The sequence below is a fragment of the Eretmochelys imbricata genome, chromosome 2 (assembly GCF_965152235.1).
Source record: "Eretmochelys imbricata isolate rEreImb1 chromosome 2, rEreImb1.hap1, whole genome shotgun sequence".
NCBI classification, from domain to species: domain Eukaryota; kingdom Metazoa; phylum Chordata; order Testudines; family Cheloniidae; genus Eretmochelys; species Eretmochelys imbricata.
Genome location: NC_135573.1, coordinates 12606680 through 12630922, shown reverse-complemented (window position 1 = coordinate 12630922; position 24243 = coordinate 12606680).

The following is a 24243-nucleotide window of genomic DNA, read 5'->3' as shown; positions in this document are numbered from 1 at the left end:
ATGGTGCAAAAGTGTCTGTATTGATATGTGCCCGTATTCTAGCTCTAAAAAGCATTATGTCAGTCCCAACCTCTACATGGATTATTCCTGCCAGGAGCAAGCCGCGTTGGCTATTCAGTGCATGGGTAATTGCCTAGTCAGGGTATCATTATTAGGTAAGGAGATGTTCATGCATGAACATGTAGTCCATACCCTCTGACCACTGCCTACCATGCTGACCAATATTGCCTCGCTGTTTTTTTCTACTCCCCTTTGTGTGTATATTTAGCTGTTATTTCTTGTCTTATACTTACATGGTAAACCCATTGAAGTAGGGACCTTCTTTTCGTTCTGTGTTTGTACGGTGCCTAGCCTAATGGGGTCCTGGTCTATGGCTAACAGAACTGTCCATTCTAATGTAGACCCTTGACAAGCCTAGGGTTGAACCAGCCTAGGAATGAAGAAAGTGACTGTATTAGAATCTATAATTGTGTTAGCTATCATGTGCGAACTGGCAATCAGTGGTCATGTGTTAGAACACAAGCTGAAAATTTCTCATCCAGACAAAGCCTTAGGCCTAGTCTATGCCTAAAATTTAGGTTGAACTGGCTAAATCGTTCAGGGCACTGAAAAATTTCATGTCCTGTGCAACATACATAGGTTGATCTAATCCCCACTGTAGACATAGCCCAGACAATGGAAGAGTTCTTCTGTCAGTTTAGCGACTGCCTCTCAGAGAGATGGATTACCTTCATGGATGGAAAAAACCTCCTCTGTCAACGTGGGAAGCGTGTACACCACAGTGGCACAGCTGAAGCGCCATAGTAGGGCTGCTGTAATGTAGACATACCCTAAGTCTTTGGGGTTTGTAGAAATATTGGGCTAGATAATAAGCTGGCATAAAACAGCATCCACAACACAGCAATGCTGATTTATATCAGCTAAAGACCAGGCTGGCCTTAAAAGTTTGTCTGTGCAAAATACAAATAAAAAAAGCTTCCATTTTTAAGATCTCTCCACGACAGGGAAGAAAAGTGGGTGCAAACCTCTCCCATGAAAACAAAGTCTCATATAGCAAACAATTTCCAAAAATAGCGTAAGCAAATTAAAATGAAAGGAAATGCCAGCAAAGTACTACTGTGCTACATTCTTCAGAGAATCAGCTTGTGATGGATTATTGCAAATGCACAGTGATCCGTCATCGCGTTCGTTCTCCAGTTCAGCAGGCACAAACAGATACTTTAAACTAGAGGTAGTCTGCAGCAAATGTTGTAATTTGTGACTGTTTGACAGCAAATGAAACTCGGCAAGTGGGCCAGGCTAGCTGAAGCAGAACAATAATTGCTATGGTGAGCATATTAGCTAGCCCGAGAGGAGAGCAGATGAAAGGTTCAGGTAATAAGGAGAATGCAGGTATTTCAGACACTAGACAACCCTATTCTCAAGACATTACGAGCAGCAAAAGCATCTGAAAATTGCATCTGGGTAGGGTACAGACATATTTGCCACTAGTAAACACATTTCCCAATAATTTCTCAATAATTTCTCTACAGTGAGAAAAGATTATTACTTTGGCTAGTAGATTTTTTTTTTTAAATGGCAGCTGGCTAGAGGTAAATTATATTTGGGAACTTTTGTCTAGTTTTTATGATTTATGAGCTAGTCTTTCAGCAGAGCTAGGATGTAAGGTTTATTGGGTAGCGTATACTCTGGGAATTTATGTTGCATAGCTAAACATCATGGTTGTATATATTTTCTCAGTAATCTCTGATAATACCCAAATGGGCTTTTTATTTTAAACATCTGGACAGCCTTATGGTTTGTGAGAATTAAGGTGCTGAGTGACGAAAACAGCAGAGCCATAAAACCTTTCGAATAAACACAGCTTTCTTTGGAACATTAACTTCTTTACAGAGAAGTCTCCTTGGTTCCTAAAAATGCACTTAGTACTGTATGTCTTAATCTCAAGGTAACATTTTCTCTTACAAATAATCTCAAGGAGTTTAATGGGACCATTACAGTAGAAAACTATGAGGCATTTGCATAAAAAGCACATCACCCAAAGAGATGTGCAAAAAGCTCTATTATTTTTTTTTAAATTTTGCCTTTGTTTTGTGCTAAGAGCAAGGAAATACCATTGAGCAGGATGTTCTCTTCAACTCAGTAATAACACTGTCAGCATTGTCATAAAAATGGCTAAAGGTGTAATTTAGAGAAATTTGTCAGCATGATAATAATTGAGAGTCAATTTGTTGTTAACACTGAAAAACAAAACCGGGCGAATAAAAACAACACGCTACATTCAGTTCTGCAGGGAAGGGGTGTATGTGAACATGCATGTGTGCCATTTTAAACCATATAGTAAAGCTTCATTCCCATGTGTGACTAATATCAAAATGCCCAGGTAGATAGATGTTAGGGGGATTATTCCTTCACCCACTTACTTCCCTGGTCCTTCTCGCATGAACAGAGAGCAACAATGCCCAAAGTCCAAAGGTGTAAACAATTCAATGTTTATTGGGGTGAACTTCCAGCAAGCATGATTCCAGTTTCCTTCCTTAATGTACCCCTTCTCAGCTCTGACTCCACAGAGCCTTGCCTGTGTCCCTGTTCCCATTCCCCCCCCGTTAGCAAAACATGATTCCAATTCCCCACTCCCATTCCGTTCCCCTTCCCCCCCCTTAGCAAAACATGATTCCAATTCCCCACCGCCAATCCCTGTGCCCTTTCCCTCCCACCCACCCCCCTCACTTCCTGATTGACTGCAGACTATATAGTAAAACTTGAGTTCTGCTTAGCTATACCTTAACCAATCATTTTACTGAAATTTAACTAACCAATCCTAACATATTGCAACATGATTATTTAACCAATTATATCTCACCACCTTAATTAGTTTACACTCAGCAAAATTAATTATACAGCAGACAGAAACAATCACAGAACCAGACAGACATTCTACAGACAAGCAATAGGGAAATGGGGTCTACAGTGATAGAACAAACACAGAAATGAGGATTTCACATCCCAGCTATTGATAAGTGAGTTCTTGCCAGACAGGATGCTATCAAACTAAGTTTCCTTTTACATCTTCTAGGCACTTCCCTTTCTCTGGAGGCAATAGGCATTATCAGGACAGGATTGTATTCCTAACAGCCCAATAGCACCTTATTTCAATGTGACTAGTTTGGGATGTGAGGAGGTGACCGTTCGCTTCCCAGCTTATGGCTGCCTCTGCTGCTTAGCCAAAGATCTTAGCCTAAACACAGGGCCTCAGACTGTCACAGTAAGAGAAGGCCCTTACACTGGCAGACAGTGATTTTGATTCTTTCTTTTATACCTCTAGAACTAGCCAAGTGATAAAAATACACCTAAATTCTTAGGGTATAGGCCTTTACAGACAGGCCTGAATATCTATATCCTAACAATGCCCTATTCACAAATCCTAGAAAAGAGTATAAAAAATGACACAGCACCTTTCATCGCAGAGAATTCCAAAATATTTCCCAATCTGGGCTTCTACCGTGATTTAACTCTGTTGGGTGTGAGTTTGCTGCCTTTGGGGCAGAAGAAACTCAGGATCTCTTTGCCTCCGTCACAACGGTGGCATGGATCTTTTAGCTATATATTGGCATCTGCGTAATCTGTACCAGAGTGTGTTTCTGCCACTGATAATCATTCTTTTTTCCCTCCCACTCCTTTGGTTACAGGTCACCGTGAGCTGTGGTGCTAGACTATCTAATGCGTCTAATCTTTGACATCTTGGTTGGGTAGAATTTGCAATAAATCTGCTCTCAGGTACATATCTGCCTGAAGCACATCCAGATGCTTGGTGTGCAATCTGATATCACACAGACATCGTTTTGCTGAACACTGTCTAGAAAATGATAACAAATTTTTAATGATAGGCCAAATTTTGTCCTCATTGATGCTCCATTTATTATTAGGGCTTTTCTTCCAAATGGATTCTCGAGTTCTTTCCCAACTGATTGTACAAGCTCTAATGATGGGAATCACTTTGCCCACCACTAAAGTTCATTCACTTGTATGGCCAAAAGCTGGAATTGTTTAAATCTGCACAGCCCTGGACAATGGGGCTGGGCCCATCCTGCCATGCAGGGGCTTCAAAGATCTATTTCCTTCTCTCAGTCACACTGGTGCAAAGACACTGACCTGAAAGGAGAGGAGACTTTGCCCTCCCAGGAGTGATACTCCATTCAAAAGCTCACTCTGTGCCCTGTATTGATATGACGCATCGTTTCTGAGGCATGTGGAATGTGTTTACTTCAGGAAGTGTCCCCAGTACCTCCACCCAGTGAAATTTATGCATGAAAACATCATAACAATCGTACCCTTCCATCCATTAAGCAAAACTGATCCTTAAAGAAATATTCAGTTTTGGAAATGTTTTCACTCCCGAGGCTGGGTCTGTTTGTTTATTTAGATAAGGGAGGTGAACAGAGCTAGGTTGGCAGCCCTTGGGGTCCTTTTTCTTCCCTTTGAAAGCAACGGGACATACTTGTATCCTCGGGGGGAGGGGTGGAAGGAAGGCTCGTGGAGCCTGACGTCTTCTGCTTCTCCACAAGAATGTAGCACCAGCAGCAACTGAGCTGCCCACCATGTTGGCCAACACCAGGGACATCCATAGCTAAAAACATGAGTCTGTAGCCTGAGCTAAAGAGCCAACTTTTGTAGATGCTGCTACAAAAGATTCACATCCTCTGTGGATTGGGCACAGAGGGGGACACATAATACACACTGATCAGTGGGTCACAGACGCTTCCCTGGAGCATCCCCCAAGCCCTCCTGCTCTCAGTGTACATTAACCTCACCTTGGAAGGAACCCCCTCCAGGGGTGAAAGGTCACTTCAGCCATTGTATCCATTCAAGCAGCACTCCCGGCTTCTCAGTGGGGTCCCGGCTCCACTCCTGGCCCCGCTAGGGTGACCAGCTTTCCTGATTTTATAGGGACAGTCCCAATATTTGGGGGGTTTTCTTTTATAGGTGTCTATTACCCCCCACCCCCGTCCTGATTTCTCACACTTGCTGTCTGATCACCCTGGGCTCCATGCCCGAGATCATGGCTGCTGGCCCCGAACCCGCCCCCAGATGTGGCCTCAGCCTCGGCCCCCTTACTCCTGTCCATATGCCCCCCTCCCTAAGCCACAGCCCTGCTCCTGGCCCCTCTGGGGGGACAGGGTGGGGGCATGGACAGGGGTAAGGGAAGGAGCGAGCTAAAAAGTTTGGGGACCACAGTTTTACAGTTTCATTATCTGGCTTTTAGCACTCCCCCTATAAAAAGTGTTCCAGCACGTCTGGCTTTGCTGGATCCTGACGGAAAGGTCAATGATGAGCCATCACCCATGTTAATTTTACAAAGTCCTTACGACTCAGAACAGGAGTGTGGAAAGTAGCACAAGTAACATATTCTTCACATGGCAGAGAGATCTTTTCTCGACACGTTCTAGTTCCCAAATGCTCCCAAATCAATTGGGCGTGGGGGAGGTCAGCAAGCCTTCTCCGGGAGTCAAACCCTGGTTCTTCTAGCTGGAATGGATGAGTGGAGATGCTCACAGATGCACAGCTCTGTCAGCTTGGCAAACGTGCCCGATTGTTAAGCAAGGGTGAGAAACGTCTGCCTTGTCAGGATGTCTCCTGTTGTTTTGTGCTGTCGTTTTCTGTTGCACAAGTAAAATTCAAACAAAAGCTGGAAAACCTGATTTAATTTTATTTTGGGCGGCGGTTCAGAAGGAAAGTCAAAGTCTCCGCTGAAGCCCAGTGCAGAACTGTCGCTATCTATCAAGGTGGTGCCAGCCACGACACAAATGCAAGATGACAGGAAGGAAACACCCTTTCCCTCCTCGGCTTAGATTTTATTTGTAATAGCATCAGCACAGTAGCAATGCACCAGGAGGGTCTGGACTGAGAGATACAAAACCGAACAGAACAAAATCAGTGAAGAAGCATCTCTTTCCTGGATAGAAAATTGAGATCCCCCCCATGCGTTCTTACTGACACGCTTTTAAATGAGTGGTTTCCAGTCACACAGCTCTCGTCATAACAATGCAAGTGTCCTCAGAGCAACAGAGGCAATGACAACCTTGTCATTGTGTGTCTTTAGGAGAAAGGGAGGGAGAAAAGAAAAGGTACATCTTTTTTCCTCAGTAGATGTTGGCTCTTAATCATTTCAGCCATTTTCTGACTGTTCACCTTGCTTCACTGTTTATTGTTGTTTATACTTGGTAGGTGGGTAGCTCTCTGGAATATGTTGGTAATTTAAGATGGAAATCTTGATGCTTTTCGATTTTGGGGGAAGGGAGTATTTTTTGTAATGTGCACCCCCTTTTTTTTTACAACTCCTCCAGACTCTATTCCTGATTTTGGCCCGTTGGTTATGTTCATAGAGCAACACTTCCTTACAGCAGTTCCAGCTCACACCTTTTCTAATATTGCGCAGATGTGAGTCTTAAACTATTATGGTCACCACTCTCAGGCAGGACAGATGCCTCATATACTTGGAAAACAAAAAAGCAGAGTCCCTCTCTGCCTGTACAATGGTTATTATTATTGTATGGTGGTTGCCACGAGAAGCCCCAGTCTGGGATCAGGGCCCCATTGTGTAAGGTGCTGTATGCTTCCTGCCCAAAGAGTTAATCAGTCTAAGACTCTGGTTCTGCACACGTTTAATTTTGTGCACTCTTATTACTATTATTGGCCACAAGATGTCTGAGATCAACCAACATCTGAATAAATGGGCATTTAGGTTCCTGAAAACAGGGGGGAAATTTTAAAACCTAGGTGTCAAAAGTTGGACAGTTAAATCCATATTTAGGCAACTAAATAAGTGGCCTGATTTACAGAAGCACTGTGCACCCAGCAGCTCCCATCGATTGTCTCTGGAGCTGCAGATGTTCAGCACTGTTTTAGGTGCTTAAATATGGATTTAGGTGTCCAGATGCAGGTACCTTGGTTTGAAAATTGGTCCTATGAACACTAATGAGCTTAATTTAAGAAGTTATCCTGCAAGATGTTGGGGTGAGGTAAAGGCTTGATGTTCTCAACATTAGGTTTAAAATGCCTAGATCCCATGATAGCAAAGGTATGAATAACAGTGGGCTTCATTTATCTCTGAAGTGCTAGAGAAAAGCAAGTTTCATGCAGTTTACTGCAAGCAGAACTTTTGGATGAGGTCTTTAAAAAACCCAGGACATCCCTGTTCTGCATAGACTTAAAGATCCCGCAGTGGCTTTTGGTAGGCAAAGATGGTGGTCCTAGCACCTTTGTTGTCCCACACAGTTGTGCAGTGTTCCTGTTTGCTGTCTACCACCATCCAAGGTAGTTACACTTAATGCATGAGTGAAGTGATTACTTTATGCATGCATTGACAAGTGTCATGGAAATCCCCAGGAACAAGGGTGCTAGATACAGGAACAATATTTCCGTTGGAGTTATTTAAAAAGTGTGCGGGGGGGAGAATCCTTGTTTTCAAGGAACAATATTCTTCCAGTTCTGCTCCGTGACACAAACCATCAGATCTTGTCTGCCCTGTTGCAATATCTTAAGTGACATGGCTAATGCAATTTGACCAGGCTAAAGCAACCCAATGGGCTGCATCCGGCATAGTTGTCTTGATGGCTCCAAAGATGCTCCTGGGACTGCCACGCAGTGAAGCTGCAAATGGGCTGTGTATTGTCCTGTGCTCCTTGACACAATGTTCTTTGAACTGCTAAAGAATGGGAAAAACAAGGATGATTTTCCTGCCTTGGACAAGCATATAAGATCTTGTTTCCATGTTTGCTTTGGCTCAAATTGTTCTTCCAGTGCCCAGCCATAATAATACCAGGGAATCTGCATTCCCAGAGTGTTGTGCGTGAGGGGAGCCTCTACTCCAGCAGCACTGTGACCCTCATTTTCCTCTTAAATGGGGTGTTAGAACTAAAGAATCGAGGCAGAGGCAGATCCTTTGGTGCTATCCCTATTGACCAAAAGTGGACGTGCTGGAGCCCTCACAGAACTGAACAGCTCTAAAATGAGCAAGAGGATGTGACAGATGTGAGGCGTGCTTGGTAACAGACATTGTTCTGTCCTCCAAAATATGATCTTTGAACAAGACTCCCGAGGTAGTGCATTAGAATGCCTGGGAGAACACTGGGGGGGAAGGGATAGCTCAGTGGTTTGAGCTTTGGCCTGCTAAACCCAGGGTTGTGAGTTCAATCCTTGAGGGGGCCATTTAGGGATCTGGGGCAAAAATTGGGGATTGGTCCTGCTTTGAGCAGGGGGTTGGACTAAATGACCTCCTGAGGTCCCTTCCAACCCTGATATTCTATGATTCTAACAGACATTTTCAGCACACAGCCCGCATAGACACAAGGCCTACAATTGAAAGCTGAATATGTCTGACTGCCAAAGAGTGGAACCACCACAGGGGCATTATCTTAGATGGCCGGTCTGGTCAACTGGCAAAAGGAAGACCTGACACCTAGGACCTGTAAGAAATGCCTTTTGTGCAATATGTTCGGGACTATATTAACATGTACTTGTGAACTTTTAGTGCATGCCAGCAAGGTCCACACAGGCCAGTTAGTGCACGGCACGCTACTGCACCCTAGAATTTACATCCCAGCTGGTGTGGACTCATGCACAGTGTAGACAAGCCTCAGGCACATGTGAGGATGGGGCTTTGAGAAAGGGGAGTATCCTGGAAAGGAGGGGAATGGACTGGGCATAACCGGATGGCAAATGGAGCCCAGGCTGGGTCCCAAGAACTCTGGGGCTTGCTGAAAGAGTGTAAGTTGGGTCTATTCTGTTCCTGTAACCCAAGCGAGAATTCCATCTGGTTTAGCTGGTAGTGAAGGATACTTTTGGATGAGTCTAGAGATGGGGGTAGGCTGTCATTTGTTTCTAAATCATTTTCTGTAGTACTTGGCTCCATATGCCCAATAAACCTCCTTGTTTTAAGAAGGTTGTTGGTCACTGCATAACACTGGTCCTAAGTTCCTGAAGGGAGGAAATCCAGTCAGAGGGGGTATTGTACCCAGATTCTGGTCTATGAGTGGGAGAATTGTGAGATTGCAGGAGGCCAATCACCTGAGGGAGTGCACTCAGAGAGACCAGAGGGGGGACAGAGGAGTGAGAAGAAGTAATCCTGACAAGGTATGTATCCCCCTCATATTTTGCTGTCCCACACTGCCAAACAGCAGCAATTCCAGAATGTCAGGAGCCAGTTGCCCTCCTGGAAGAGCAGGGAAGACGTGGGTCTTTGTACAGAAGATGTAAACTCCAATGCTTCTCTTATGGTACAAGGTAATTACATCCTTTGAATGCACTGCCATGTACGAGAAAACCTTTGTTTACAGTATAAGAAAATGCATTTCTGGACTTGATTCAGGGGAAGTTATTGCTTTTTTTCCATATTAGAAATTGTGCATAATCTTAAATAATAACAATAATTAATAAAAAGCACAGCAGAGATCAGCAGGCCTTTTCCTTGCTTTTATTGATACGTGATAACAAGAATCTGATGGGCATGATGCAGGATGGCCCTATGTTGTTCCCAAAATGATATGTGCTTACCGTGACCCATCACTTCTTGCAGCAGCTGGAGACAAAGCTATGAAGAGAACTTCATCTGCTTGTATAAGCATACCCCAGAATTGCAGTACTTATAACAATGTTATGGCACAGTGGGTAGACTGCAGATATGTAGCTAGCTGCTCTTCAGGGGAATTAAAATTACCCCCTTTCCTCAAAATAAATCCTTATCCTATTCATGGAGATACCTGCCTCTGCTACAATCAATGCAATGTTACTAATTGCAGGTCCTCCAGTCTATCCAGAAGCGCTGATGCTAAGAGCTTTCTCCTCTCCTGTCACTCCAGCTGGGTCAACCCATTCCACCAGGTCCTTCAGCAGCATCCACTTGCTGTACAAAGTTTAAATTCCTCATCCTCACGTTCCAGGTCATGTCTCTCACTCACATTTTGAGGGACCTTTTTTTACACAAATAATTGTTGTGATCTATGTTCTAACGGTACCAACCTGAGCTGGAACAGGATCTCCAGTGCACTGTGGGGCACACTGAACTCTATGGGGATGTTAAGACGTAAAGAGGCAGAGCAACTGAGAGGCTTCTGTATTCTACTGCTTCAGCACCAGGGGTTGGGGTGGCCAGCAACCTCCCTCCCTCCCACAGAAGATCTTGGCAAGGAGGATCTTGTTGGATGGTGGTCCCACTTGGTCCCTTGTGAAGAATCTGGAGGGGATTGTATATACACCAGGCACTTTCTGATGACCTCAGTGTGGGAGGTAGGCTTCCCAAATGCCAGCCTAGATACACATGGGGTGTAGCAGGTCACCAAGACAAGAAGTCATCAGCAAGTCAGTGATAGGGAGGCCTGCTGATTTAATTAGAGAGAGTAGGGTTTGTGATCTGATAAGAGGGTTCCCACAAGAGGATTGAGTAGTTGGGGTAAACATCTTGTATTTGAGATGCTATTTAACCTTTAGAGTTTCATTCATCACTAATTATTGTATATATCACACATGCACACTGAATGTCTATGCAACGACTCTCTACATGTTGTCAATAGGGGACAAGTTGTGCAGGAGGGATTGAGCCCAGCACCAAAACACGGACTTCTCTCACTGGCAGTAAAGGAGTAGCTCCATTAGTGAGTAGCCGTAATAGGCTATTTTCCCCTTTGTGAAATATTCACTATAGGGCAGTGGTTCTCCACCATTTGCAGCCCAATCAGCACATAGCTGTGGTCCATGTGACATTCTCAGGGCCATACAAATGGTATATATATTGTGTGGATGTGGCCCACATAACACTTAGAGAGCTGCATATGCAGCCCACAAGTGTGGAGAACCACTGCTATAGGGGAATGTGACCCACACTTTGACAAATGGATTGCATACTTCCTCATCATACTTCTCCTAGGCATGTGATGCTCACAGACTAGCTTGTAATTATACATGGTGACGGTCATTGGCAAGGATTGAATCCAGAACCTTGAACAATGGAGTACAAGTCTGCATCACTCATGCAAAAGGAATAACTACGAATTAGTAGCAGTAAATTCCTATCCTCTGTGTAAATCAGCCACTAGAGAAGGAGTCTTCACACGTTTACCCAGTGTGATACAGGTACATAGATTGTAAAGTGCTTGGGGGCTATATAAATGAAAGGTGTTCTTATTATTAGTTGTGAAAATATCTGCAATATATGAGAATAATAGATCCATAATGCTATATCATCACTGTCTAAATTTATGCTTAATTGTGGTGGCAATTAACCAGTTAATGCTTAGTCCTAGTGTACCATCCTTTGTGTTTTGTTTGTAAATAAGTGTCTTGTGGGCTAACAGAAGTAACTTGTTATTCATTTTCAATCATGAAAGCCAAGTTCCACTTACATAGACAAATTGGCTCCAATCTTTTAGCATTTAAATGGTCAATGCCAGGTTTTAAAGTTAGCACCATTTAGATGAATGATCAAGAATTTTCACCTTGACTGGTGCTATTTTGCTTTCATCTGTGTTCTGCAGAGGAATTTAAACAGGTTAATGAGTACCTGGCAGCTGCGTTTTGGGCCCTAATGAAAGCTCAAATTTTGAAAAAACAGCAAAATCTGTAAAAGGCTGCAAAATCCATGGGGTTTTCATGCGTGGAGATTTCTCCTGTCTGTTAGGAATAAAATACTCTTAGTTTACCACAGTCTGCAGCTGACAGAGAAAATAATCATGTGCATATTGTAGCCTTAAATACATTTTCTGTGCCACATTAACTGTCCATCAAATCAGCAACTGACTGTAAAAGCCAGGGAATTACAGTTACTTTCAATACTGTACATATACAATCAGGGAACAACTTTCCCAAACCACTGACCCTAAAGATAAGGACTGATTCAGTGGTAAAGGGGAATCAGTCATAGCTCCAAAATGTGGGTCACTGCTGTATCTGACACAGAAAAGATACTTTCTTTTTGTTAACCCCTTTACTGATGGATTCTATCTATGCACACACACACACACACACACACACACACACACACACACACACACACACACACACACACACACACACACACACACACACACACACACACACACACATATATTATTGCTCTAATTAGAAAAGAACAGGCTATCAGAATATGATAGGCAGAATTGGTAGTACTGCCTGTAGTTAAGGTTGCCCAATATTGGCCATTATAAGACCCTGTTTTCAGTTGCTTATATCTTTTCTAAACTCTAACTGTCCAGACTAAAATTTTCCATGCCAAGCATCTGTCTCTGTCAATCTATTTACCGGTATTTATTTTTAATTTTAGAAGAAGTGGTTCAACCATTCCTGAGAATGAGATTAGGGAAAATACCTTTTTATGCCCATTTTAAAAATTTATTTCAACCATTTTGTTGGGAAGCTGTAGTGTCCCCATGCTGTGGAGCAGAAACTTGAAATTTAAGAGGAGGGTCACCCTTCTGTCAGGGGTGTGCCTTTTGCCAGTCCTGCAAAAATTCACCCTAATTTGGCAATGCATGGGGAAAATACCATGCAGAAGGCCAAGAGAGGAGAGGACCCTTATCTGAGGAGAGGGACTGTCTGATCCTTCTCTGGTTCCTTGTTCCCAGCCAGGAGGAGAGACACTGTGAGTGAATCTGTAGTCTCCTATCACAGCTTAAAATAGGCTCCACACGCTCACTCTTGCTCGGAGACATGGTCCTGCTTTCTCCCCTGCCATTCTCTGCATTCCCCAGACATGCTGTGGATGGCCCCTGTGACAGGATATACTCCCAGGGTACAGCCTGGACACCATTGGAATGTCTGTGCCCTCAAACCATTCATCTGGGTTGGCCTCCTACACTGTTCTGCTGGTGATACCAAGCCAGCCCCTCCGGACCCTGTTATCACCCAACACAACAGCAGGTGATGCCACACGCCCAACTGAATTACCTAAGTGCTTTACCTAAGCCGCTCATGGACTAACAATGGAGGCCCCAGTCAATTTCCCAGCTCTCCAGCCTTACATCCCTACTGGAGTACAAACCCAGAATTATGCTGCTTTGCACTGCACAGGGATCTGTATGGTGCAAGATCATTAAATTAGTCCACTTACCCCTCAATGTGCGGAAGATATGCAACAAGCCTTCGTTAACTGATCTGAGATTTTTCCTAACACTCCACTCAAAAACACACTGGTTAAGATAAAATTAAACAAGTTTATTAACTACAGAAAGATAGATGTTATGTGATTATAAGTGATAGCAGATTACCTAGTAAATAAACAAAAATGCAATCTAAGCCTAATATACTACACAGGATTGGAATCAAACAGTGTCTCACCCTGTTAGATAGTACAAGCAGTCCATCAAGCTTTCAGACACAGGCTAGAAATCCCTTTAGCCTGGGACCAGCACTTTCCACAGTTCAGTCTTTGTTCCTTAGGTGTTTCCAACTGTTCTCTTGTCTGAGGAGTGAGGTTATGTCAGGATATCACGCCCCATCTTTTATAGTCTCTCCATATGGCAGGAACCCCTTCGTTCCAAGCCAGGTTCCCAGCCCAGTTTGTGGAAAAATACAGGTACCAAAATGGAGTGTCATGTGGTCTGGTCACAAGCCCTTGCATGTCTCATTGAATCATAGCAGCCATTATCCATAGGCTTGCTGAAGCATTCCCAGGTGAGGACAAGTCCTTTCCATAGTCCACTGTCTTTGTTGATGGGTTATTAGCACTGTCTAGCTTCTTCATTGTTGTACCTGAAAGGCTAGTTGTGATTTTTTTCAACTCCACAACTTCTTTCAGTGACACACACATAGTAAAACTTCATAACTTTTTATACAATCATAGCACATACAATCCAAAATGATATTAATGTTCAACAGATCAAGACTTTTAGAATGATACCTTATAATCATACAAAGCATATCATAATTGCATCACCATGGTAAATATGGGGTTCTTTGGGGTGAAGAATGTCACAGCCCCTTCTTCAGGATGCAAGCAATGGCTTCTTAAACACTCCCTCAAGTTCATTCACAGCCATGATAACCCTTGGACTGTAAGGCCCTTGGAGCAGGGACTGGGAATTCCACTATGTACTACTATGAAGGTTTGGAGGGACATTCCTATGCACAAGGTATGAATTCTGTTTGACATCATGAACTGTCTGTATGTATCTATATCAAATTGCAAACTCCATTTTTTTTCTGAGTACCATTTTGATCATAAAGAGCTTGAAGAGCCAATGAGGCCTTCATCTTGGCTGTGAAACCTCCATATTGAGTTGAAGCATACAGGAGGTGTCAGGAGAAATTCTTGCACATAGAAGAGGGCTATCAACAAAGGGCCATTAAAACTTGATGATTGTCCATTCAGATGGAAGCACCCTTGGACAAAGAGCTGGCTAGTGCCCAGGACAAAGCAGTTTCTCAAATCCGGATTCCAGATATGTGATAACCAAGCAACAGCTCACCTGATAGGGAATTTTGATCTGCTGAAATTGGAGTTGAGGCTGACCAGGGAGTTCACCTGACTGGGGGAGCAGAAGTCTCTAAAGGGAAGGGTCTCTCACTGGCTATTATAAAGAAGAGACCAGAACCAGAAGGCAAGATTGTACAGGAGAACAGAAAAAGGAAGGATCCTGGGCTCCCTAGAGCACTCTGACCAAATCCCAAAGAACACTCTCAAGGGTGGTGGGGAAACTGAGGCAGGGCATTGTGTGCATGTGTTTCTTATTTTGCATGGCTCTCCATATGTCTTGGGCTGTCTAAAGAGTAATTGTTTTAGAAATCCTTCTGAAAAGTCTGTGTTATGTGCTTTAACTATCCTATGACCTTGAAGGGGTAAACTATAAACCAGAGTGCCTACAAGGGTGAAGTTCTGGGAAAGGGTGGGTGTGTTTAAGATACTGCAGAGTCATAGGGGAAGTCAACACTAGTCTTGGAGTCTAGGGCACTTGGACAGCAGGGTCCCACGTCTGAGAAAAGCTACCAGTCTATGTCCAAAGAGTAAGCCTCGACACCAAACAAGAAGAGAGTGCTTTGAGCCTACTCATACCAAAGGGGATCCTAAAGGTCCACAGATCCAGTCTTAAGACCCAAACACAGCAGTCTGGTGAGCGTCCTTCAAGGAGCAGCTCCACTAGGGATCTGAGAATTATGTGTGCTGTTCCCATTGGGTCTGAAACAAAGCTCATTGAATTCAGTAGAAACACTCCTACTGACTTCAGTGAGCTTTGGCTTAGGCCTGTTGGCTGTGCTCAGTAATGATTATGTTACAGCTCTTGCCTCTCTTCTAGCACAGTATAGTTTACATGACAAAGAGCCAAACTGGAAAATGAGCAGCCTTAATACAGTATTAGTTTGATTTTGTTTCTCTCCACACCCTCTCCAATTTTGCATTCAGCACTTTATGCATTTGTGTTTGTATTATTGTAATTAAATTCTTTTTTTTTCAAGAACTCAGTAGACTTAACTCTGATTACAGCAGTAACTCTTTACAACTGGATTTCAATTTGCAACTGAAAAAGCACAAAATTGATATGGAGCTGTATGTAGCAAAATTAATACCCGGTGAACAATTTCCCTAAGTAGAACATTGATTTTTATTGTATGGGTGCCAGGAAGAAAAATATTAATGTTGGTGTCTCAGTAAACAGAGAAGAGCAAATTGTACATAACAACCGAATGAGAGATTTAGAATTTGTTGTGGCAGCAAGATCCGCAATTCAGAAAACTCATTCTCATTTTCATTATATTTCCTCTGGATCCATTCAGGTCAGATACCTGGACTGAATGTTCATAGAGTTTAAGACCAAAAGAAACCACTGGCTCATCTAGTCTGACTTTATATCTAAACCATTAAATCTCATTCAGTTACACCTGTAGTGAGCCCAATAATGTGGATTTAACTAAAGCATAGAATCATAGAAATGTAGGACTAGGAGGGACTTCAGTGGGTCATCTAGTCCAGTCCCCTGCATTGAGGCAGGACTAAGTATTATCTAGACAAACTCTGACAGGTGTTTCTCTAACTTGTTCTTAAAAACCTTCAAAGAAGAAGATTTCACAACCTCCCTAGGAACTTTGTTCCAGTGTTTAACCAGCCTTACAGTTAGGAAGTTTTTCTTAATGTCTAACCTGAATCACCCTTGCTGCAATTTAACCTCATGCACTTCTTGTCTTGTCCTCAGTGAATAAGGAGAACAATTTATCACCCTCCTCTTTATAAAAATCTTGTTATGTACTCAAAGACTGTTCCAATGTCCCCTTTCAGTCTTCTCTTTTCCAGACTAAACAACCCCTTTTTTTTTCAATCTTTTCCTCGTAGGTCATGTTTTTTAGACCTTTCATGATTTCTGTTGCTCTTCTCTGGACTTTCTACAGTTTGTCCACATCTTTCACGAAATTGGGTGTCCAGAATTGGACAGAGAGTGCCAGTCGAGGCCTTATCAGTGCTGAGAAGAGTGGAAGAATGACTTTTTGTGTTTTTCTTACAACACTTCTGCTAATACAACCCAGAATGACATTCGCTTTTTTGCAACGTATTTCATGTTTGACTCATATTCAGTATGTGATCCACTATAACCCCTAGATCCTTTTCTGCAATACTCCTTCCTAGGCAGTCATTTCCCATTTTGTATTTGTGCAATTGATTGTTCCTGCCTAAGTGGAATACTTTTCATTTGTCTTTACTGAATTTCATCCTGTTTATTTCAGTATTCAGTTTATTTCATTTCTCCAGTTTGTCAAGATCATTTTCAGTTGTAATCCTATCTTCCAAAGTGCTTCCAATCCCTCCCAGCTTCGGATTGCATCAAACTTTATAAGTGTACTCTCTGTGCCATTATCCAAATCATTTATGAAGATATTGAATAGAACCAAACCAAGGACAGATCCCTGTGGGACTCCACTCGATATGCCTTTCCAGCTTGACTGTGAACCATTGTTAACTACTCTCTGAGTATGGTTTTCCAGCCAGTTGTACACCCAGTTTTTAGTAGGTTTGTCTAGGCTGTATTTAGTTTGCTTATAAGAGGGTCGTGTGAAACACTTATCAAAAATCCGAGATATGCCTTATCTACTGCTTGCCCCCCTTTCTTTGTTACCCTGTCAAAGAAGGATGTTAGGTTGGTTTGACATGATTTGTTCTTGACAAATTCATGTTGACTCTTACTTATCACCTTATTATCTTTTAGGTGCTTATAAATTAATTAATTGATTGATTATTTGCTCCATTATCTTCCTTGGTACCTAAATGAAGCTGACTGGTCTCTAACTCTCTGGGTTGTCCTTGTTCCCCTTTTTATACATAAGTACTATATTTGCCCTTTTCCAGTCCTCCGGGATCTCTCCCATCCTCCATGAGTTCTCAAAGATAATCATTAATGGCTCAGAGATATCTTCAGCCAGTGTCTTAAGTACTCTAGGATGTATTTCATCAGGCCCTGCAGACTTGAAGACATCTAACTTGTCTAAGTAATTCTTAACTTGTTCTTTCCCTATTTTAGTCTCAGATCCTACCCCATGTGCACTGATGTTCACTGTTTTAATTGTCTGCTCACCACTAATGTTTTTGGTGAAAAGAGAAACAAAAAAAGGTACTTAACACTCTGGCCTTTGCTATATTTTCTGTTATTTTGATTCCTCTTCATTGAGTAATGGGCTTACTCTGTCTTTGGACTTCCTCTTGCTTCTAATGTATTTGTAAAATGTTTTCTTGTTACCCTTTAGGTCCTTAGCAAGTTTAATGTCATTTTGTGCCGTGGTCTTTCTAATTTTGTCCCTGCATGCTTGTGAGGTTTATATATATTCTTCCTTCATAATTTGACCTAGTTTCCACTTTTTGTAGGACTTTTTTGAGTTTCAGGTTGCTGAAGGACCCATCTCACAGCATGTGCCTTCCTCAAATTCATTTTCAGATTGGTCATAAACCATCAAAAGCTGGCCACCTTATGTTGTAATATGTTCCAGCACAATTACAAAGGCTTGTGTCTCTTGCCTTAAGCAATTCTGGTTCCTCCACTGTGTCCTCCCCAGTCCATTTCCCCACTCCCAGGACTCTAGCTCAAGGTTTTCCTGACAGTGCCCCGAAGCACATAGCATCTGCTCCCTTTTCGGCTGTTTCTTGGGCAGAGAAGTTACAAACCATCCCTCACTCAGGGTTAAACCTAAAGGCTCAGTTTAGCCCAATGATAACTGTGATCAGTGGGGAAAAGAGGAGCGAGTGCAGCAGAACATCCCCAACATGCATCAGGTGCCCTCCCCAGAGGAAGAGAAACATCCCCGCAGCAGGGCAGGCAGGGAGAACAGAGTTCGGAGACAGCGTCATAAATATAAAGGGGAGGGTAAACCCCTTTGAAATCCCTCCTAGCCAGGGGAAAGCTCCTCTCACCTGTAAAGGGTTAAGAAGCCAAAGGTAACCTCGCTGGCACCTGACCAAAATGACCAATGAGGAGACAAGATACTTTCAAAAGCTGGGAGGAGGGAGAGAAACAAAGGGTCTGTGGGTCTGTCTATATTCTGTCTTTGCCGGGGATAGACCAGGAATGGAGTCTTAGAACTTTTAGTAAGTAATCTAGCTAGGTACGTGTTAGATTATGATTTCTTTAAATGGCTGAGAAAAGAACTGTGCTGAATAGAATAACTGTTTCTGTCTGTGTATCTTTTTTGTAACTTAAGGTTTTGCCTAGAGGGGTTCTCTATGTTTTTGAATCTAATTACCCTGTAAGGTATCTACCATCCTGATTTTACAGGGGGGGATTTCTTTATTTCTATTTACTTCTATTTTTATTAAAAGTCTTCTTGTAAGAAAACTGAATGCTTTTTCATTGTTCTCAGATCCAAGGGTTTGGGTCTGTGGTCACCTATGCAAATTGGTGAGGCTTTTTATCCAACATTTCCCAGGAAAGGGGGGGTGCAAGTGTTGGGAGGATTGTTCATTGTTCTTCAGATCCAAGGGTCTGGGTCTGTAATCACCTAGGCAAATTGGTGAGGCTTTTTACCAAACCTTGTCCAGGAAGTGGGGTGCAAGGTTTTGGGAAGTATTTTTTGGGGAAAGACGTGTCCAAACAGCTCTTCCCCAGTAACCAGTATTAGTTTGGTGGTGGTAGCGGCCAATCCAAGGACAAAGGGTGGAATATTTTGTACCTTGGAGAAGTTTTGACCTAAGCTGGTAAAGATAAACTTAGGAGGTTTTTCATGCAGGTTCCCCACATCTGTACCTTAGAGTTCAGAGTGGGGGAGGAAACTTGACATGGTGGCATAGTGGTGGGATTAACCTGAAATCATTTTGAGATCCAGTTGAGATTTTTTGAACTAGAAATACAGATTTTAAAAAGGATTTTTTTTTTCCTTTGGAGCTGCTGGAAAAGCAGCTTGTTTTCTCTCTGCTTTGGAGCCAGAGCTGAGACAAAAGGGGATTATCTTTGTAATTGCAGGTTTTCTTTGCCTGGAGGCAGGGTACTTAACTCCTGCAGGGAAATTCACAGTCTTCCAACCCAGAGTTTTTTTTTTTTTCCCTAAAAGTAAATAGGGAGGGGGGTGTTCTACCCATTCGCCTGGAGACAAAAAGGGCAAGGTTTTTTTTATTAGGATTTTGATTTTTTACAAGGAGCACAAGTTTAAAAAGGATTTTTTTTTCCTTTGGGCTGCTGGTAAGCAGGTTTCCAAGTAGTTGGAGGTTTTTTGCTTTGATTTGGGCCCAGAGCAGAGACAAGGGAATTGTCTTTTTCTGTAGGCTGACAATCACTATCAGAGAATAGGTATTCTATTCCAGCACAGCAAAATTTTACAGCCAAGTTTTGTTTATTTCTAAACCTTGGGTGTAAAGTTAGTTAAAACAGAGAGGTTAGAATGACAAAATCCACGGCTCGACACAAGCTGGAATTAGCCAGATTTCAGGCTGCGGAAAGACAAAGGGAACATGAAAGACAGATAGAACTCGTGCAGCTGAAGAAGGAACAAGAAAGGGAGGCAGCGAGAGAGGCAGAACAACACCAAGCGGCTGCTCACAGGAGAGCTATGGAAGCAAGGGACAAAGAACTGAAGGAGAAGGAAAAAGAGAGGAAGTATGTGGAGGAGATGGAGAAGATAAAGGCTCAGCAGAATATCCCAACAAACCCTAGTAATCCTTCTCCAAGTACCACTTCCCATCCCAGAAAGTTCCCCACCTACAAGGCAGGCGATGATACTGAGGCCTTCCTAGAAAACTTTGAAAGGGCCTGCCTTGGGTACAACATCTCTACTGACCAATACATGGTAGAGCTGAGGCCGCAGCTCAGTGGACCCTTAGCTGAGGTGGCAGCTGAAATGTCTAAAGAACACATGAACAAGTATGAACTGTTTAAATCCAAGGCGAGAGTCAGAATGGGGATAACACCCGAGCAGTCTCGTCGAAGGTTCAGAGCCCTAAGGTGGAAACCAGACGTGTCATTTACCCAACATGCCTACCACATTGTGAAACGTTGGGATGCCTGGATATCAGGAGCAAGTGTTGAATCTCCAGTAAATTTGCCCTTCCTAATGCAAATGGAACAATTCTTAGAGGGTGTTCCTGAGGAAATAGAAAGATACATCCTAGATGGGAAGCCCAAAACTGTAATCGAGGCAGGAGAGATTGGAGCCAGATGGGTGGAGGTGGCAGAGAAGAAGAAAACTGGTCGCAGTTGGAGCGGAACACCAGACCACACCCTATTACCGGGGGCCACCCAAGGCCCCACCTACCTCCCAAAGAACCCTCCAGACCCCTTATCATCCCACCACCCCATTCTCCAGCAACCCACCTCACCCCAGTGACCCGTCAGCTGGACAATGTTTTAAATGTAACGAGCTGGGGCATGTAAAGGCCAACTGCCCCAAGAACCCCAACGGATTACAGTTCATTGCACCGGAATCACACCAGAGGTCCGCAGGCCCAGATACCTCCCAGATACCCTTGGAGCGGAGGGAAACTGTGAGTGTGGGCAGGATGAAGGTCACCACATGGAGGGACACCGGAGCACAAGTGTCAGCTATCCATGCTTCCTTAGTGGACCCCAATTTAATCAACCCAGAGATCCAAGTGACGATTCAACCCTTCAAGTCCAACTCTTTCAATTTGCCTACAGCCAAGTTGCCTGTCCAGTACAAGGGCTGGTCAGGAATGTGGACTTTTGCAGTCTATGATGATTATCCCATCCCCATGCTGTTGGGGGAAGACTTGGCGAAGCATGTGAAGCAGGCCAAGAGGGTGGGAACGGTCACCCACAGCCAGGCTAAACAAGCCGTGAGGCCTAGCTCTGTTCCGGAAACTTCTATCAGGACCCGGTCAAAGGTGATGGACCCGGACCCCAGGCCAATGTCTGCAACAGCAGTAGTGGATCCAGTCCCAGAGACCCAGACGGAACCAGTCCCAGAACCGGAACCAGCCAAACAACCAACACCAGACCCAGTGTCAGCACTGAATCCAGTACTTGCAACCTCAACACCAGAGGGCCCCACCGAACCTGAACTGGCAGCAGCCGATAACCCTACACAAGAGGCTCAGCCGGAGCCTGAATCCCAAGATAGTGCACCAGCGGAGAGCGGTTCACAGTCAACAGAAACAGCTCCATCCCCTATATCGCTTCCAGAGGGACCAAGCCTAGGTCCACAATCCCATGAGGAACTGATGTCTCCAACATCAAGGGAACAGTTCCAGACCGAACAGGAAGTAGATGAAAGCCTCCAGAGAGCTTGGACGGCGGCACGGAGCAACCCACCGCCTCTCAGCTCTTCTAATCGATCCAGGTTTGTTGTAGAAAGAGGACTTTTATACAAGGAAACTCTTTCTGGGGGACACCAGGAAGACTGGCATCCTCAGAGACAGTTGGTAGTTCCAACTAAATACCGGGCCAAGCTCTTGAGCTTAGCCCATGATCACCCTAGTGGCCATGCTGGGGTGAACAGGACCAAAGACCGTTTGGGGGGGTCATTCCACTGGGAGGGAATGGGCAAGGCTGTTTCTACCTATGTCCAGTCTTGTGAGGTGTGCCAAAGAGTGGGAAAACCCCAAGACCAGGTCAATGCCCCTCTCCAGCCACTCCCCATCATTGAAGTTCCATTTCAGCGAGTGGCTGTGGATATTCTGGGTCCTTTTCCGAAAAAGATACCCAGAAGAAAGCAGTACATACTGACTTTCATCGATTTTGCCACCCGATGGCCGGAAGCAGTAGCTCTAAGCAACACCAGGGCTAAAAGTGTGTGCCAGGCACTAGCAGACATTTTTGCCAGGGCAGGTTGGCCCTCCGACATCCTCACAGATGCAGGGACTAATTTCCTGGCAGGAACTATGAAAAACCTTTGGGAAGCTCATGGGGTAAATCACTTGGTTGCCACTCCTTACCACCATCAAACAAATGGCATGGTGGAGAAGTTTAATGGAACTTTGGGGGCCATGATACGTAAATTCGTAAATGAGCACTCCAATGATTGGGACCTAGTGTTGCAGCAGTTGCTCTTTGCCTACAGAGCTGTACCACATCCCAGTTTAGGGTTTTCCCCATTTGAACTTGTATATGGCCATGAGGTTAAGGGGCCATTGCAGTTGGTGAAGCAGCAATGGGAGGGATTTACACCTTCTCCAGGAACTAACATTCTGGACTTTGTAACCAACCTACAAAACACCCTCCGAACCTCTTTAGCCCTTGCTAGAGAAAACTTACAGGATGCTCAAAAAGAGCAAAAAGCCTGGTATGATAAACATGCCAGAGAGCGTTTCTTCAAAGTACGAGACAAGGTCATGGTCTTAAAGGCGCTCCAGGCCCATAAAATGGAAGCATCGTGGGAAGGGCCATTCACGGTCCAGGAGCGCCTGGGAGCTGTTAATTATCTCATAGCATTCCCCACCTCCAACCGAAAGCCTAAGGTTTACCATATTAATTCTCTAAAGCCCTTTTATTCCAGAGAATTAAAGGTTTGTCAATTTACAGCCCAGGGAGGAGATGACGCTGAGTGGCCTGAAGGTGTCTACTACGAAGGGAAATGTGCTGGTGGTGTGGAAGAGGTGAACCTCTCCATGACCCTTGGGCGTATGCAGCGACAGCAGATCAAGGAGCTGTGCACTAGCTACGAGCCAACGTTCTCAGCCACCCCAGGACTGACTGAACGGGCATACCACTCCATTGACACAGGTAATGCTCACCCAATTAGGGTCCAACCTTACCGGGTGTCTCCTCAAGCTAAAACTGCTATAGAACGGGAGATCCAGGATATGTTACAGATGGGTGTAATCCACCCCTCTGAAAGTGCATGGGCATCTCCAGTGGTTCTAGTTCCCAAACCAGATGGGGAAATACGTTTTTGCATGGACTACCGTAAGCTAAATGCTGTAACTCGCCCAGACAACTATCCAATGCCACACACAAATGAACTATTAGAGAAACTGGGACGGGCCCAGTTCATCTCTACCTTGGACTTAACCAAGGGGTACTGGCAGGTACCGCTAGATGAATCTGCCAAGGAAAGGTCAGCCTTCACCACACATCTCGGGCTCTATGAATTTAATGTACTCCCTTTCGGGCCGCGAAATGCACCCGCCACTTTCCAAAGACTTGTAGATGGTCTCCTAGCGGGATTAGGAGAATATGCAGTCGCCTACCTTGATGATGTGGCCATATTTTTGGATCCCTGGGCAGACCACCTGGAACATCTACAAAAAGTCCTTGAGCGCATAAGGGAGGCAGGACTAACTGTTAAGGCTAAGAAGTGTCAAATAGGCCTAAACAGAGTGACTTACCTTGGACACCAGGTGGGTCAAGGGACTATCAGCCCCCTACAGGCCAAAGTGGATGCTATCCAAAAGTGGCCTGTCCCAAAGTCAAAGAAACGGGTTCAATCCTTCTTAGGCTTGGCCGGTTATTACAGACGATTTGTACCGCACTACAGCCAAATTGCCACCCCACTGACAGACCTAACCAAAAAGAAACAGCCAAATGCTGTTAAGTGGACCGAAAAGTGTCAGAAGGCCTTTAACAAGCTTAAAGCGACACTCATGTCTGACCCTGTACTAAGGGCCCCAGACTTTGGCAAACCGTTCCTAGTAACCACAGATGCGTCCGAGCGTGGTGTGGGAGCAGTTTTAATGCAGAAAGGACCTGATCAAGAATTCCACCCTGTAGTGTTTCTCAGCAAAAAACTGTCTGAGAGGGAAAGCAACTGGTCAGTCACTGAAAAAGAATGTTACGCCATTGTCTACGCTCTGGAAAAGCTACGCCCATATGTTTGGGGACGGCGTTTCCACCT